General features: G+C 40.3%; 6 non-coding genes across 6 annotated transcripts; all 6 read left to right on the forward strand.

Moving 5' to 3' along the window:
* Nucleotides 1–1,045: 1,045 nt before the first annotated feature.
* On the forward strand, nt 1,046–1,152 carry LOC149769079 (U6 spliceosomal RNA). Its single transcript, XR_016419463.1, has one exon. It is a non-coding gene; the product is annotated as a U6 spliceosomal RNA (small nuclear RNA).
* A 3,025-nt stretch (nt 1,153–4,177) lies between these two features.
* Nucleotides 4,178–4,284, forward strand: LOC149769080 (U6 spliceosomal RNA). The gene has a single exon (XR_016419464.1). It is a non-coding gene; the product is annotated as a U6 spliceosomal RNA (small nuclear RNA).
* A 3,025-nt stretch (nt 4,285–7,309) lies between these two features.
* LOC149769081 (U6 spliceosomal RNA) lies at nt 7,310–7,416 on the forward strand. Its single transcript, XR_016419465.1, has one exon. It is a non-coding gene; the product is annotated as a U6 spliceosomal RNA (small nuclear RNA).
* Nucleotides 7,417–10,441: 3,025 nt separating this feature from the next.
* Nucleotides 10,442–10,548, forward strand: LOC149769082 (U6 spliceosomal RNA). Its single transcript, XR_016419466.1, has one exon. It is a non-coding gene; the product is annotated as a U6 spliceosomal RNA (small nuclear RNA).
* A 3,025-nt stretch (nt 10,549–13,573) lies between these two features.
* LOC149769083 (U6 spliceosomal RNA) lies at nt 13,574–13,680 on the forward strand. Its single transcript, XR_016419467.1, has one exon. It is a non-coding gene; the product is annotated as a U6 spliceosomal RNA (small nuclear RNA).
* Nucleotides 13,681–16,705: 3,025 nt separating this feature from the next.
* Nucleotides 16,706–16,812, forward strand: LOC149769084 (U6 spliceosomal RNA). Its single transcript, XR_016419468.1, has one exon. It is a non-coding gene; the product is annotated as a U6 spliceosomal RNA (small nuclear RNA).
* Nucleotides 16,813–17,760: the final 948 nt, after the last annotated feature.

Genomic DNA, 17,760 nt, shown 5'->3' on the forward strand with positions numbered 1-17,760 from the left:
CCGCCAAGGTGTAGATAGGCTTAAGATATGGAAACCTTGGCTAGCGAAGATGACTGGTCGCCTATAGTAATTTTACGTAAAATGACACATATTGGTGGTAGCTTCATAGCGGCCGTGAACCAGGTTAGATCAACCGAGCGGATGCGAATCAACGAACTACTTGTTTTTATTTGCAGCTTCTCAGTCACTGCAGTCTCATGTGAATGAGATCTCCACTGTCCTACGTGAAGCTCTGAAAGCGACCGCTTAGGGGCCATGTTCTGGAGACCTTTGAATTAGCCAAGGGAAATGCCGCTTTCATACAATTTCAAAAAGTAAACCAAATCGTTGGGAACACATTGATGAGCTTCTGCCGTACTAATCAGTCTCCCAAACGCCAAGGTAAAAGCCTTCATCTGATTGGCTGATAAAATTAGCGATTATGCTAATAACGTATGTCACCGGAACATGACCCCTAAGCGGTTCTTCTCAGAGCTTCACGTGGGCCAGTGGAGATATAATTGTAATCAAATTGCGGTCACTGCGCAGTTGGAGTGGCCTCGACTTTTTCTGTCACGAAAGTACGCTTCAGATGTATGCCGGCGCAGTAAAATCACACATTTTGTTATGCCTAAATGTCTCCGCAAGAAAAGAAACATATTCTATTCGGACTACCTAGATAACGGCATATGGCGCAGAATGCATCTAGACGAAGAACCATTAATGTAAGTGGAGAATAAAGAGATCTACGTTTTGGTCAACTTAACGACCGTGTTTGAATGTTTAAAATATTGTAAATGATTCTTTTGTTCGTGTGGTTTCAAATTAGGCTATATGGCAAATGAAACTCATGCTAGCAACGTAATTTTAATAAGGTTTTTATGTGTATGTTTATTTTATTTTTGACATCCTGGAATATTTCCCCACCGGCAATAAAGGAAGTTAACTGCTCCAACGTTTTGCAACGTTTTCCCGCTGTGCACGGTTATGCAAATGTACATGTACCTCTCCTTTAAATGTTACGTGAAAATGCATTTAATAAGGAAATTAACAGGTATGGTATATCGTACTTGCTTCGGCAGTACATATACTAAAATTGGAACGATACAGAGAAGATTAGCATGGCCCCTGCGCAAGGATGACACGCAAATTCGTGAAGCGTTCCATATTTTTAATTTCATTATCAAAATTCACGAAACAGTATGGAACGTGTAAGTTTCATATTAATTTCGACTTGATCATATTGTAATAAATTTGGAGTATGCGCTTTGGTTATAGCGCCCCGTTTTAAGGAATTCTTAGATTTGTGTGATTACTTGTCTGATAATTGGAATTCGGTGCAATATAAATATTCCTTTGCCCGAAATAATTGGCCAATCACTAGGAGCAAACTTCGCGGAGTAAAGTGTTAGTGAGTCTCCATAATGCCATGGTTCACTAGTAGTGAATTGCGACCAAAACCGAATGAATGTCCCTGGAGTAAAATAGTACATATTGAAATCTAGTGGTATACATTGGTAGCGTGACTGCAAGGACAGCACTTACGGTATTAAACCGGTAAATTACACAAGGGCATAAATAAAAAGGGACTTGGCAGAGACCGTTTATGTCGCCATGCGGGCGAATATGGTGCAGTTATATCGGCGAAATGTGCCTGGAAAGCATACATTGACTGGCCTAAGGTGGCGGAGTTAAAATAGTTCCCATTGTTAGGGAGTACTCATATATGTTCTAAGGCGTGAACGGTTGGTGGTGCGGAAACATAATGAAGCCAAAACACGCAGATGTACGGTTGATAGATAGTTGACAGTTTGGTTTATCCGTGGTCTTGCATTAATTAGAGGAAAATTTAGGTATAGAATGGACACGTCGGGCTTTCTGATTTACAACTGAGGTTGTATGGAAGTCTTTGGAAAGTCGGGGAAACTTATGACTTCTAGCGAGAATCGCGCCAGGGTTTGACAACCGCTCGGTCAAGTAAATACCCGTGTGCGTGTAACAGTATATATTTGGCAGGTTGTGAGCTCTGTGGTCTTGCATTGATTAAAGTAAAATGTATGCATATAATGGACACGTTGGGCTTTATAATTTACAACTGAAGTTGTATGGAAGTCTTTGTAAATTTGGGGTAAACTTATGACTTCTATCGGGTATCACGCTAGTGTCTGACACCGCTCGGTCAAGTAATGACCCCTGGCTTGTAATATATTCTGCATTTCAATTTAGCGTAAATGTGTTCTTGATTATGTTACTTTGCCGTATAGAACAATTAAAAAAATTTAAATCCAGCGATGTTCGGGAGAAGAGAAATATCCCCAACTCACAACGCATACGGTTGAAATGTATTTCAAAGAAAATAAGTACCAGTAAGGTTTTGTTTTTTTTTTTTTTTTTGTCTTTTTTTTTTTTTTTTTTTTTGTTGCTGTTGTTGTGAGGGAGGGGTATTTTGAGACAATATACAAAGAAATTTCAGTCACAGCACATTAACGTAACACAGAAATATGCCAATATTCTCTCACTGAGCATGTTGCCTATGTAAGCAACTACACCATACACCAATCGTTTTCTTATAAGTTCATAATATCTGTAGAGCGCCCCCTAAATAGAAGTGACGTGTTTTCAAAAACACCGAAACTTACAACGTTTAGCTGCCACTCGACTTTTTCCAACATGAACTGGTCCCCATCTTCGCTAGCCAAGGTTCCGATATGTTAACCCAATTTACACCTTGGCGGATCGAGCAGATATATTAGTGCTTTGTCCTAGGGACATTTACTGGATTTCGTGAGTTGCCTCCCTTGGGATGTAATGCCAACTAATCAATAGCGTGTAACCGTGGTACATTGTAGATGGGCCGAAAAGGGTGGAGGCAATTTACTTCAAAAGGATTCTTTGGAAGTTTAACATCGAAGGTATGACAACGTACCAAAGAAAAGCCATTACAGGTGTATTTGAGTGATGTGTATTTGTACAAGCACAGACCGACAGTGTTCAACTGCGTATGTATGGGTCGATTTAAGTTGTGTGCTCCTCTTGTCTCGATCATCTAGGAACAGGTTCAAACTTGAACAATTTAGGTTTGGTAGGATGCGGTGGTTTTCCTCTGCATGCAATTAAATTCACACGCCCAAAGCACACAAATGCCTGCTCCATCCGCCAAGGTGTAGATAGGCTTAAGATATGGAAACCTTGGCTAGCGAAGATGACTGGTCGCCTATAGTAATTTTACGTAAAATGACACATATTGGTGGTAGCTTCATAGCGGCCGTGAACCAGGTTAGATCAACCGAGCGGATGCGAATCAACGAACTACTTGTTTTTATTTGCAGCTTCTCAGTCACTGCAGTCTCATGTGAATGAGATCTCCACTGTCCTACGTGAAGCTCTGAAAGCGACCGCTTAGGGGCCATGTTCTGGAGACCTTTGAATTAGCCAAGGGAAATGCCGCTTTCATACAATTTCAAAAAGTAAACCAAATCGTTGGGAACACATTGATGAGCTTCTGCCGTACTAATCAGTCTCCCAAACGCCAAGGTAAAAGCCTTCATCTGATTGGCTGATAAAATTAGCGATTATGCTAATAACGTATGTCACCGGAACATGACCCCTAAGCGGTTCTTCTCAGAGCTTCACGTGGGCCAGTGGAGATATAATTGTAATCAAATTGCGGTCACTGCGCAGTTGGAGTGGCCTCGACTTTTTCTGTCACGAAAGTACGCTTCAGATGTATGCCGGCGCAGTAAAATCACACATTTTGTTATGCCTAAATGTCTCCGCAAGAAAAGAAACATATTCTATTCGGACTACCTAGATAACGGCATATGGCGCAGAATGCATCTAGACGAAGAACCATTAATGTAAGTGGAGAATAAAGAGATCTACGTTTTGGTCAACTTAACGACCGTGTTTGAATGTTTAAAATATTGTAAATGATTCTTTTGTTCGTGTGGTTTCAAATTAGGCTATATGGCAAATGAAACTCATGCTAGCAACGTAATTTTAATAAGGTTTTTATGTGTATGTTTATTTTATTTTTGACATCCTGGAATATTTCCCCACCGGCAATAAAGGAAGTTAACTGCTCCAACGTTTTGCAACGTTTTCCCGCTGTGCACGGTTATGCAAATGTACATGTACCTCTCCTTTAAATGTTACGTGAAAATGCATTTAATAAGGAAATTAACAGGTATGGTATATCGTACTTGCTTCGGCAGTACATATACTAAAATTGGAACGATACAGAGAAGATTAGCATGGCCCCTGCGCAAGGATGACACGCAAATTCGTGAAGCGTTCCATATTTTTAATTTCATTATCAAAATTCACGAAACAGTATGGAACGTGTAAGTTTCATATTAATTTCGACTTGATCATATTGTAATAAATTTGGAGTATGCGCTTTGGTTATAGCGCCCCGTTTTAAGGAATTCTTAGATTTGTGTGATTACTTGTCTGATAATTGGAATTCGGTGCAATATAAATATTCCTTTGCCCGAAATAATTGGCCAATCACTAGGAGCAAACTTCGCGGAGTAAAGTGTTAGTGAGTCTCCATAATGCCATGGTTCACTAGTAGTGAATTGCGACCAAAACCGAATGAATGTCCCTGGAGTAAAATAGTACATATTGAAATCTAGTGGTATACATTGGTAGCGTGACTGCAAGGACAGCACTTACGGTATTAAACCGGTAAATTACACAAGGGCATAAATAAAAAGGGACTTGGCAGAGACCGTTTATGTCGCCATGCGGGCGAATATGGTGCAGTTATATCGGCGAAATGTGCCTGGAAAGCATACATTGACTGGCCTAAGGTGGCGGAGTTAAAATAGTTCCCATTGTTAGGGAGTACTCATATATGTTCTAAGGCGTGAACGGTTGGTGGTGCGGAAACATAATGAAGCCAAAACACGCAGATGTACGGTTGATAGATAGTTGACAGTTTGGTTTATCCGTGGTCTTGCATTAATTAGAGGAAAATTTAGGTATAGAATGGACACGTCGGGCTTTCTGATTTACAACTGAGGTTGTATGGAAGTCTTTGGAAAGTCGGGGAAACTTATGACTTCTAGCGAGAATCGCGCCAGGGTTTGACAACCGCTCGGTCAAGTAAATACCCGTGTGCGTGTAACAGTATATATTTGGCAGGTTGTGAGCTCTGTGGTCTTGCATTGATTAAAGTAAAATGTATGCATATAATGGACACGTTGGGCTTTATAATTTACAACTGAAGTTGTATGGAAGTCTTTGTAAATTTGGGGTAAACTTATGACTTCTATCGGGTATCACGCTAGTGTCTGACACCGCTCGGTCAAGTAATGACCCCTGGCTTGTAATATATTCTGCATTTCAATTTAGCGTAAATGTGTTCTTGATTATGTTACTTTGCCGTATAGAACAATTAAAAAAATTTAAATCCAGCGATGTTCGGGAGAAGAGAAATATCCCCAACTCACAACGCATACGGTTGAAATGTATTTCAAAGAAAATAAGTACCAGTAAGGTTTTGTTTTTTTTTTTTTTTTTGTCTTTTTTTTTTTTTTTTTTTTTGTTGCTGTTGTTGTGAGGGAGGGGTATTTTGAGACAATATACAAAGAAATTTCAGTCACAGCACATTAACGTAACACAGAAATATGCCAATATTCTCTCACTGAGCATGTTGCCTATGTAAGCAACTACACCATACACCAATCGTTTTCTTATAAGTTCATAATATCTGTAGAGCGCCCCCTAAATAGAAGTGACGTGTTTTCAAAAACACCGAAACTTACAACGTTTAGCTGCCACTCGACTTTTTCCAACATGAACTGGTCCCCATCTTCGCTAGCCAAGGTTCCGATATGTTAACCCAATTTACACCTTGGCGGATCGAGCAGATATATTAGTGCTTTGTCCTAGGGACATTTACTGGATTTCGTGAGTTGCCTCCCTTGGGATGTAATGCCAACTAATCAATAGCGTGTAACCGTGGTACATTGTAGATGGGCCGAAAAGGGTGGAGGCAATTTACTTCAAAAGGATTCTTTGGAAGTTTAACATCGAAGGTATGACAACGTACCAAAGAAAAGCCATTACAGGTGTATTTGAGTGATGTGTATTTGTACAAGCACAGACCGACAGTGTTCAACTGCGTATGTATGGGTCGATTTAAGTTGTGTGCTCCTCTTGTCTCGATCATCTAGGAACAGGTTCAAACTTGAACAATTTAGGTTTGGTAGGATGCGGTGGTTTTCCTCTGCATGCAATTAAATTCACACGCCCAAAGCACACAAATGCCTGCTCCATCCGCCAAGGTGTAGATAGGCTTAAGATATGGAAACCTTGGCTAGCGAAGATGACTGGTCGCCTATAGTAATTTTACGTAAAATGACACATATTGGTGGTAGCTTCATAGCGGCCGTGAACCAGGTTAGATCAACCGAGCGGATGCGAATCAACGAACTACTTGTTTTTATTTGCAGCTTCTCAGTCACTGCAGTCTCATGTGAATGAGATCTCCACTGTCCTACGTGAAGCTCTGAAAGCGACCGCTTAGGGGCCATGTTCTGGAGACCTTTGAATTAGCCAAGGGAAATGCCGCTTTCATACAATTTCAAAAAGTAAACCAAATCGTTGGGAACACATTGATGAGCTTCTGCCGTACTAATCAGTCTCCCAAACGCCAAGGTAAAAGCCTTCATCTGATTGGCTGATAAAATTAGCGATTATGCTAATAACGTATGTCACCGGAACATGACCCCTAAGCGGTTCTTCTCAGAGCTTCACGTGGGCCAGTGGAGATATAATTGTAATCAAATTGCGGTCACTGCGCAGTTGGAGTGGCCTCGACTTTTTCTGTCACGAAAGTACGCTTCAGATGTATGCCGGCGCAGTAAAATCACACATTTTGTTATGCCTAAATGTCTCCGCAAGAAAAGAAACATATTCTATTCGGACTACCTAGATAACGGCATATGGCGCAGAATGCATCTAGACGAAGAACCATTAATGTAAGTGGAGAATAAAGAGATCTACGTTTTGGTCAACTTAACGACCGTGTTTGAATGTTTAAAATATTGTAAATGATTCTTTTGTTCGTGTGGTTTCAAATTAGGCTATATGGCAAATGAAACTCATGCTAGCAACGTAATTTTAATAAGGTTTTTATGTGTATGTTTATTTTATTTTTGACATCCTGGAATATTTCCCCACCGGCAATAAAGGAAGTTAACTGCTCCAACGTTTTGCAACGTTTTCCCGCTGTGCACGGTTATGCAAATGTACATGTACCTCTCCTTTAAATGTTACGTGAAAATGCATTTAATAAGGAAATTAACAGGTATGGTATATCGTACTTGCTTCGGCAGTACATATACTAAAATTGGAACGATACAGAGAAGATTAGCATGGCCCCTGCGCAAGGATGACACGCAAATTCGTGAAGCGTTCCATATTTTTAATTTCATTATCAAAATTCACGAAACAGTATGGAACGTGTAAGTTTCATATTAATTTCGACTTGATCATATTGTAATAAATTTGGAGTATGCGCTTTGGTTATAGCGCCCCGTTTTAAGGAATTCTTAGATTTGTGTGATTACTTGTCTGATAATTGGAATTCGGTGCAATATAAATATTCCTTTGCCCGAAATAATTGGCCAATCACTAGGAGCAAACTTCGCGGAGTAAAGTGTTAGTGAGTCTCCATAATGCCATGGTTCACTAGTAGTGAATTGCGACCAAAACCGAATGAATGTCCCTGGAGTAAAATAGTACATATTGAAATCTAGTGGTATACATTGGTAGCGTGACTGCAAGGACAGCACTTACGGTATTAAACCGGTAAATTACACAAGGGCATAAATAAAAAGGGACTTGGCAGAGACCGTTTATGTCGCCATGCGGGCGAATATGGTGCAGTTATATCGGCGAAATGTGCCTGGAAAGCATACATTGACTGGCCTAAGGTGGCGGAGTTAAAATAGTTCCCATTGTTAGGGAGTACTCATATATGTTCTAAGGCGTGAACGGTTGGTGGTGCGGAAACATAATGAAGCCAAAACACGCAGATGTACGGTTGATAGATAGTTGACAGTTTGGTTTATCCGTGGTCTTGCATTAATTAGAGGAAAATTTAGGTATAGAATGGACACGTCGGGCTTTCTGATTTACAACTGAGGTTGTATGGAAGTCTTTGGAAAGTCGGGGAAACTTATGACTTCTAGCGAGAATCGCGCCAGGGTTTGACAACCGCTCGGTCAAGTAAATACCCGTGTGCGTGTAACAGTATATATTTGGCAGGTTGTGAGCTCTGTGGTCTTGCATTGATTAAAGTAAAATGTATGCATATAATGGACACGTTGGGCTTTATAATTTACAACTGAAGTTGTATGGAAGTCTTTGTAAATTTGGGGTAAACTTATGACTTCTATCGGGTATCACGCTAGTGTCTGACACCGCTCGGTCAAGTAATGACCCCTGGCTTGTAATATATTCTGCATTTCAATTTAGCGTAAATGTGTTCTTGATTATGTTACTTTGCCGTATAGAACAATTAAAAAAATTTAAATCCAGCGATGTTCGGGAGAAGAGAAATATCCCCAACTCACAACGCATACGGTTGAAATGTATTTCAAAGAAAATAAGTACCAGTAAGGTTTTGTTTTTTTTTTTTTTTTTGTCTTTTTTTTTTTTTTTTTTTTTGTTGCTGTTGTTGTGAGGGAGGGGTATTTTGAGACAATATACAAAGAAATTTCAGTCACAGCACATTAACGTAACACAGAAATATGCCAATATTCTCTCACTGAGCATGTTGCCTATGTAAGCAACTACACCATACACCAATCGTTTTCTTATAAGTTCATAATATCTGTAGAGCGCCCCCTAAATAGAAGTGACGTGTTTTCAAAAACACCGAAACTTACAACGTTTAGCTGCCACTCGACTTTTTCCAACATGAACTGGTCCCCATCTTCGCTAGCCAAGGTTCCGATATGTTAACCCAATTTACACCTTGGCGGATCGAGCAGATATATTAGTGCTTTGTCCTAGGGACATTTACTGGATTTCGTGAGTTGCCTCCCTTGGGATGTAATGCCAACTAATCAATAGCGTGTAACCGTGGTACATTGTAGATGGGCCGAAAAGGGTGGAGGCAATTTACTTCAAAAGGATTCTTTGGAAGTTTAACATCGAAGGTATGACAACGTACCAAAGAAAAGCCATTACAGGTGTATTTGAGTGATGTGTATTTGTACAAGCACAGACCGACAGTGTTCAACTGCGTATGTATGGGTCGATTTAAGTTGTGTGCTCCTCTTGTCTCGATCATCTAGGAACAGGTTCAAACTTGAACAATTTAGGTTTGGTAGGATGCGGTGGTTTTCCTCTGCATGCAATTAAATTCACACGCCCAAAGCACACAAATGCCTGCTCCATCCGCCAAGGTGTAGATAGGCTTAAGATATGGAAACCTTGGCTAGCGAAGATGACTGGTCGCCTATAGTAATTTTACGTAAAATGACACATATTGGTGGTAGCTTCATAGCGGCCGTGAACCAGGTTAGATCAACCGAGCGGATGCGAATCAACGAACTACTTGTTTTTATTTGCAGCTTCTCAGTCACTGCAGTCTCATGTGAATGAGATCTCCACTGTCCTACGTGAAGCTCTGAAAGCGACCGCTTAGGGGCCATGTTCTGGAGACCTTTGAATTAGCCAAGGGAAATGCCGCTTTCATACAATTTCAAAAAGTAAACCAAATCGTTGGGAACACATTGATGAGCTTCTGCCGTACTAATCAGTCTCCCAAACGCCAAGGTAAAAGCCTTCATCTGATTGGCTGATAAAATTAGCGATTATGCTAATAACGTATGTCACCGGAACATGACCCCTAAGCGGTTCTTCTCAGAGCTTCACGTGGGCCAGTGGAGATATAATTGTAATCAAATTGCGGTCACTGCGCAGTTGGAGTGGCCTCGACTTTTTCTGTCACGAAAGTACGCTTCAGATGTATGCCGGCGCAGTAAAATCACACATTTTGTTATGCCTAAATGTCTCCGCAAGAAAAGAAACATATTCTATTCGGACTACCTAGATAACGGCATATGGCGCAGAATGCATCTAGACGAAGAACCATTAATGTAAGTGGAGAATAAAGAGATCTACGTTTTGGTCAACTTAACGACCGTGTTTGAATGTTTAAAATATTGTAAATGATTCTTTTGTTCGTGTGGTTTCAAATTAGGCTATATGGCAAATGAAACTCATGCTAGCAACGTAATTTTAATAAGGTTTTTATGTGTATGTTTATTTTATTTTTGACATCCTGGAATATTTCCCCACCGGCAATAAAGGAAGTTAACTGCTCCAACGTTTTGCAACGTTTTCCCGCTGTGCACGGTTATGCAAATGTACATGTACCTCTCCTTTAAATGTTACGTGAAAATGCATTTAATAAGGAAATTAACAGGTATGGTATATCGTACTTGCTTCGGCAGTACATATACTAAAATTGGAACGATACAGAGAAGATTAGCATGGCCCCTGCGCAAGGATGACACGCAAATTCGTGAAGCGTTCCATATTTTTAATTTCATTATCAAAATTCACGAAACAGTATGGAACGTGTAAGTTTCATATTAATTTCGACTTGATCATATTGTAATAAATTTGGAGTATGCGCTTTGGTTATAGCGCCCCGTTTTAAGGAATTCTTAGATTTGTGTGATTACTTGTCTGATAATTGGAATTCGGTGCAATATAAATATTCCTTTGCCCGAAATAATTGGCCAATCACTAGGAGCAAACTTCGCGGAGTAAAGTGTTAGTGAGTCTCCATAATGCCATGGTTCACTAGTAGTGAATTGCGACCAAAACCGAATGAATGTCCCTGGAGTAAAATAGTACATATTGAAATCTAGTGGTATACATTGGTAGCGTGACTGCAAGGACAGCACTTACGGTATTAAACCGGTAAATTACACAAGGGCATAAATAAAAAGGGACTTGGCAGAGACCGTTTATGTCGCCATGCGGGCGAATATGGTGCAGTTATATCGGCGAAATGTGCCTGGAAAGCATACATTGACTGGCCTAAGGTGGCGGAGTTAAAATAGTTCCCATTGTTAGGGAGTACTCATATATGTTCTAAGGCGTGAACGGTTGGTGGTGCGGAAACATAATGAAGCCAAAACACGCAGATGTACGGTTGATAGATAGTTGACAGTTTGGTTTATCCGTGGTCTTGCATTAATTAGAGGAAAATTTAGGTATAGAATGGACACGTCGGGCTTTCTGATTTACAACTGAGGTTGTATGGAAGTCTTTGGAAAGTCGGGGAAACTTATGACTTCTAGCGAGAATCGCGCCAGGGTTTGACAACCGCTCGGTCAAGTAAATACCCGTGTGCGTGTAACAGTATATATTTGGCAGGTTGTGAGCTCTGTGGTCTTGCATTGATTAAAGTAAAATGTATGCATATAATGGACACGTTGGGCTTTATAATTTACAACTGAAGTTGTATGGAAGTCTTTGTAAATTTGGGGTAAACTTATGACTTCTATCGGGTATCACGCTAGTGTCTGACACCGCTCGGTCAAGTAATGACCCCTGGCTTGTAATATATTCTGCATTTCAATTTAGCGTAAATGTGTTCTTGATTATGTTACTTTGCCGTATAGAACAATTAAAAAAATTTAAATCCAGCGATGTTCGGGAGAAGAGAAATATCCCCAACTCACAACGCATACGGTTGAAATGTATTTCAAAGAAAATAAGTACCAGTAAGGTTTTGTTTTTTTTTTTTTTTTTGTCTTTTTTTTTTTTTTTTTTTTTGTTGCTGTTGTTGTGAGGGAGGGGTATTTTGAGACAATATACAAAGAAATTTCAGTCACAGCACATTAACGTAACACAGAAATATGCCAATATTCTCTCACTGAGCATGTTGCCTATGTAAGCAACTACACCATACACCAATCGTTTTCTTATAAGTTCATAATATCTGTAGAGCGCCCCCTAAATAGAAGTGACGTGTTTTCAAAAACACCGAAACTTACAACGTTTAGCTGCCACTCGACTTTTTCCAACATGAACTGGTCCCCATCTTCGCTAGCCAAGGTTCCGATATGTTAACCCAATTTACACCTTGGCGGATCGAGCAGATATATTAGTGCTTTGTCCTAGGGACATTTACTGGATTTCGTGAGTTGCCTCCCTTGGGATGTAATGCCAACTAATCAATAGCGTGTAACCGTGGTACATTGTAGATGGGCCGAAAAGGGTGGAGGCAATTTACTTCAAAAGGATTCTTTGGAAGTTTAACATCGAAGGTATGACAACGTACCAAAGAAAAGCCATTACAGGTGTATTTGAGTGATGTGTATTTGTACAAGCACAGACCGACAGTGTTCAACTGCGTATGTATGGGTCGATTTAAGTTGTGTGCTCCTCTTGTCTCGATCATCTAGGAACAGGTTCAAACTTGAACAATTTAGGTTTGGTAGGATGCGGTGGTTTTCCTCTGCATGCAATTAAATTCACACGCCCAAAGCACACAAATGCCTGCTCCATCCGCCAAGGTGTAGATAGGCTTAAGATATGGAAACCTTGGCTAGCGAAGATGACTGGTCGCCTATAGTAATTTTACGTAAAATGACACATATTGGTGGTAGCTTCATAGCGGCCGTGAACCAGGTTAGATCAACCGAGCGGATGCGAATCAACGAACTACTTGTTTTTATTTGCAGCTTCTCAGTCACTGCAGTCTCATGTGAATGAGATCTCCACTGTCCTACGTGAAGCTCTGAAAGCGACCGCTTAGGGGCCATGTTCTGGAGACCTTTGAATTAGCCAAGGGAAATGCCGCTTTCATACAATTTCAAAAAGTAAACCAAATCGTTGGGAACACATTGATGAGCTTCTGCCGTACTAATCAGTCTCCCAAACGCCAAGGTAAAAGCCTTCATCTGATTGGCTGATAAAATTAGCGATTATGCTAATAACGTATGTCACCGGAACATGACCCCTAAGCGGTTCTTCTCAGAGCTTCACGTGGGCCAGTGGAGATATAATTGTAATCAAATTGCGGTCACTGCGCAGTTGGAGTGGCCTCGACTTTTTCTGTCACGAAAGTACGCTTCAGATGTATGCCGGCGCAGTAAAATCACACATTTTGTTATGCCTAAATGTCTCCGCAAGAAAAGAAACATATTCTATTCGGACTACCTAGATAACGGCATATGGCGCAGAATGCATCTAGACGAAGAACCATTAATGTAAGTGGAGAATAAAGAGATCTACGTTTTGGTCAACTTAACGACCGTGTTTGAATGTTTAAAATATTGTAAATGATTCTTTTGTTCGTGTGGTTTCAAATTAGGCTATATGGCAAATGAAACTCATGCTAGCAACGTAATTTTAATAAGGTTTTTATGTGTATGTTTATTTTATTTTTGACATCCTGGAATATTTCCCCACCGGCAATAAAGGAAGTTAACTGCTCCAACGTTTTGCAACGTTTTCCCGCTGTGCACGGTTATGCAAATGTACATGTACCTCTCCTTTAAATGTTACGTGAAAATGCATTTAATAAGGAAATTAACAGGTATGGTATATCGTACTTGCTTCGGCAGTACATATACTAAAATTGGAACGATACAGAGAAGATTAGCATGGCCCCTGCGCAAGGATGACACGCAAATTCGTGAAGCGTTCCATATTTTTAATTTCATTATCAAAATTCACGAAACAGTATGGAACGTGTAAGTTTCATATTAATTTCGACTTGATCATATTGTAATAAATTTGGAGTATGCGCTTTGGTTATAGCGCCCCGTTTTAAGGAATTCTTAGATTTGTGTGATTACTTGTCTGATAATTGGAATTCGGTGCAATATAAATATTCCTTTGCCCGAAATAATTGGCCAATCACTAGGAGCAAACTTCGCGGAGTAAAGTGTTAGTGAGTCTCCATAATGCCATGGTTCACTAGTAGTGAATTGCGACCAAAACCGAATGAATGTCCCTGGAGTAAAATAGTACATATTGAAATCTAGTGGTATACATTGGTAGCGTGACTGCAAGGACAGCACTTACGGTATTAAACCGGTAAATTACACAAGGGCATAAATAAAAAGGGACTTGGCAGAGACCGTTTATGTCGCCATGCGGGCGAATATGGTGCAGTTATATCGGCGAAATGTGCCTGGAAAGCATACATTGACTGGCCTAAGGTGGCGGAGTTAAAATAGTTCCCATTGTTAGGGAGTACTCATATATGTTCTAAGGCGTGAACGGTTGGTGGTGCGGAAACATAATGAAGCCAAAACACGCAGATGTACGGTTGATAGATAGTTGACAGTTTGGTTTATCCGTGGTCTTGCATTAATTAGAGGAAAATTTAGGTATAGAATGGACACGTCGGGCTTTCTGATTTACAACTGAGGTTGTATGGAAGTCTTTGGAAAGTCGGGGAAACTTATGACTTCTAGCGAGAATCGCGCCAGGGTTTGACAACCGCTCGGTCAAGTAAATACCCGTGTGCGTGTAACAGTATATATTTGGCAGGTTGTGAGCTCTGTGGTCTTGCATTGATTAAAGTAAAATGTATGCATATAATGGACACGTTGGGCTTTATAATTTACAACTGAAGTTGTATGGAAGTCTTTGTAAATTTGGGGTAAACTTATGACTTCTATCGGGTATCACGCTAGTGTCTGACACCGCTCGGTCAAGTAATGACCCCTGGCTTGTAATATATTCTGCATTTCAATTTAGCGTAAATGTGTTCTTGATTATGTTACTTTGCCGTATAGAACAATTAAAAAAATTTAAATCCAGCGATGTTCGGGAGAAGAGAAATATCCCCAACTCACAACGCATACGGTTGAAATGTATTTCAAAGAAAATAAGTACCAGTAAGGTTTTGTTTTTTTTTTTTTTTTTGTCTTTTTTTTTTTTTTTTTTTTTGTTGCTGTTGTTGTGAGGGAGGGGTATTTTGAGACAATATACAAAGAAATTTCAGTCACAGCACATTAACGTAACACAGAAATATGCCAATATTCTCTCACTGAGCATGTTGCCTATGTAAGCAACTACACCATACACCAATCGTTTTCTTATAAGTTCATAATATCTGTAGAGCGCCCCCTAAATAGAAGTGACGTGTTTTCAAAAACACCGAAACTTACAACGTTTAGCTGCCACTCGACTTTTTCCAACATGAACTGGTCCCCATCTTCGCTAGCCAAGGTTCCGATATGTTAACCCAATTTACACCTTGGCGGATCGAGCAGATATATTAGTGCTTTGTCCTAGGGACATTTACTGGATTTCGTGAGTTGCCTCCCTTGGGATGTAATGCCAACTAATCAATAGCGTGTAACCGTGGTACATTGTAGATGGGCCGAAAAGGGTGGAGGCAATTTACTTCAAAAGGATTCTTTGGAAGTTTAACATCGAAGGTATGACAACGTACCAAAGAAAAGCCATTACAGGTGTATTTGAGTGATGTGTATTTGTACAAGCACAGACCGACAGTGTTCAACTGCGTATGTATGGGTCGATTTAAGTTGTGTGCTCCTCTTGTCTCGATCATCTAGGAACAGGTTCAAACTTGAACAATTTAGGTTTGGTAGGATGCGGTGGTTTTCCTCTGCATGCAATTAAATTCACACGCCCAAAGCACACAAATGCCTGCTCCATCCGCCAAGGTGTAGATAGGCTTAAGATATGGAAACCTTGGCTAGCGAAGATGACTGGTCGCCTATAGTAATTTTACGTAAAATGACACATATTGGTGGTAGCTTCATAGCGGCCGTGAACCAGGTTAGATCAACCGAGCGGATGCGAATCAACGAACTACTTGTTTTTATTTGCAGCTTCTCAGTCACTGCAGTCTCATGTGAATGAGATCTCCACTGTCCTACGTGAAGCTCTGAAAGCGACCGCTTAGGGGCCATGTTCTGGAGACCTTTGAATTAGCCAAGGGAAATGCCGCTTTCATACAATTTCAAAAAGTAAACCAAATCGTTGGGAACACATTGATGAGCTTCTGCCGTACTAATCAGTCTCCCAAACGCCAAGGTAAAAGCCTTCATCTGATTGGCTGATAAAATTAGCGATTATGCTAATAACGTATGTCACCGGAACATGACCCCTAAGCGGTTCTTCTCAGAGCTTCACGTGGGCCAGTGGAGATATAATTGTAATCAAATTGCGGTCACTGCGCAGTTGGAGTGGCCTCGACTTTTTCTGTCACGAAAGTACGCTTCAGATGTATGCCGGCGCAGTAAAATCACACATTTTGTTATGCCTAAATGTCTCCGCAAGAAAAGAAACATATTCTATTCGGACTACCTAGATAACGGCATATGGCGCAGAATGCATCTAGACGAAGAACCATTAATGTAAGTGGAGAATAAAGAGATCTACGTTTTGGTCAACTTAACGACCGTGTTTGAATGTTTAAAATATTGTAAATGATTCTTTTGTTCGTGTGGTTTCAAATTAGGCTATATGGCAAATGAAACTCATGCTAGCAACGTAATTTTAATAAGGTTTTTATGTGTATGTTTATTTTATTTTTGACATCCTGGAATATTTCCCCACCGGCAATAAAGGAAGTTAACTGCTCCAACGTTTTGCAACGTTTTCCCGCTGTGCACGGTTATGCAAATGTACATGTACCTCTCCTTTAAATGTTACGTGAAAATGCATTTAATAAGGAAATTAACAGGTATGGTATATCGTACTTGCTTCGGCAGTACATATACTAAAATTGGAACGATACAGAGAAGATTAGCATGGCCCCTGCGCAAGGATGACACGCAAATTCGTGAAGCGTTCCATATTTTTAATTTCATTATCAAAATTCACGAAACAGTATGGAACGTGTAAGTTTCATATTAATTTCGACTTGATCATATTGTAATAAATTTGGAGTATGCGCTTTGGTTATAGCGCCCCGTTTTAAGGAATTCTTAGATTTGTGTGATTACTTGTCTGATAATTGGAATTCGGTGCAATATAAATATTCCTTTGCCCGAAATAATTGGCCAATCACTAGGAGCAAACTTCGCGGAGTAAAGTGTTAGTGAGTCTCCATAATGCCATGGTTCACTAGTAGTGAATTGCGACCAAAACCGAATGAATGTCCCTGGAGTAAAATAGTACATATTGAAATCTAGTGGTATACATTGGTAGCGTGACTGCAAGGACAGCACTTACGGTATTAAACCGGTAAATTACACAAGGGCATAAATAAAAAGGGACTTGGCAGAGACCGTTTATGTCGCCATGCGGGCGAATATGGTGCAGTTATATCGGCGAAATGTGCCTGGAAAGCATACATTGACTGGCCTAAGGTGGCGGAGTTAAAATAGTTCCCATTGTTAGGGAGTACTCATATATGTTCTAAGGCGTGAACGGTTGGTGGTGCGGAAACATAATGAAGCCAAAACACGCAGATGTACGGTTGATAGATAGTTGACAGTTTGGTTTATCCGTGGTCTTGCATTAATTAGAGGAAAATTTAGGTATAGAATGGACACGTCGGGCTTTCTGATTTACAACTGAGGTTGTATGGAAGTCTTTGGAAAGTCGGGGAAACTTATGACTTCTAGCGAGAATCGCGCCAGGGTTTGACAACCGCTCGGTCAAGTAAATACCCGTGTGCGTGTAACAGTATATATTTGGCAGGTTGTGAGCTCTGTGGTCTTGCATTGATTAAAGTAAAATGTATGCATATAATGGACACGTTGGGCTTTATAATTTACAACTGAAGTTGTATGGAAGTCTTTGTAA

This window comes from Sinohyriopsis cumingii, unplaced genomic scaffold, assembly GCF_028554795.1.
Source record: "Sinohyriopsis cumingii isolate HCF-2022 unplaced genomic scaffold, ASM2855479v2 utg004884l, whole genome shotgun sequence".
Classification (NCBI taxonomy): domain Eukaryota; kingdom Metazoa; phylum Mollusca; class Bivalvia; order Unionida; family Unionidae; genus Sinohyriopsis; species Sinohyriopsis cumingii.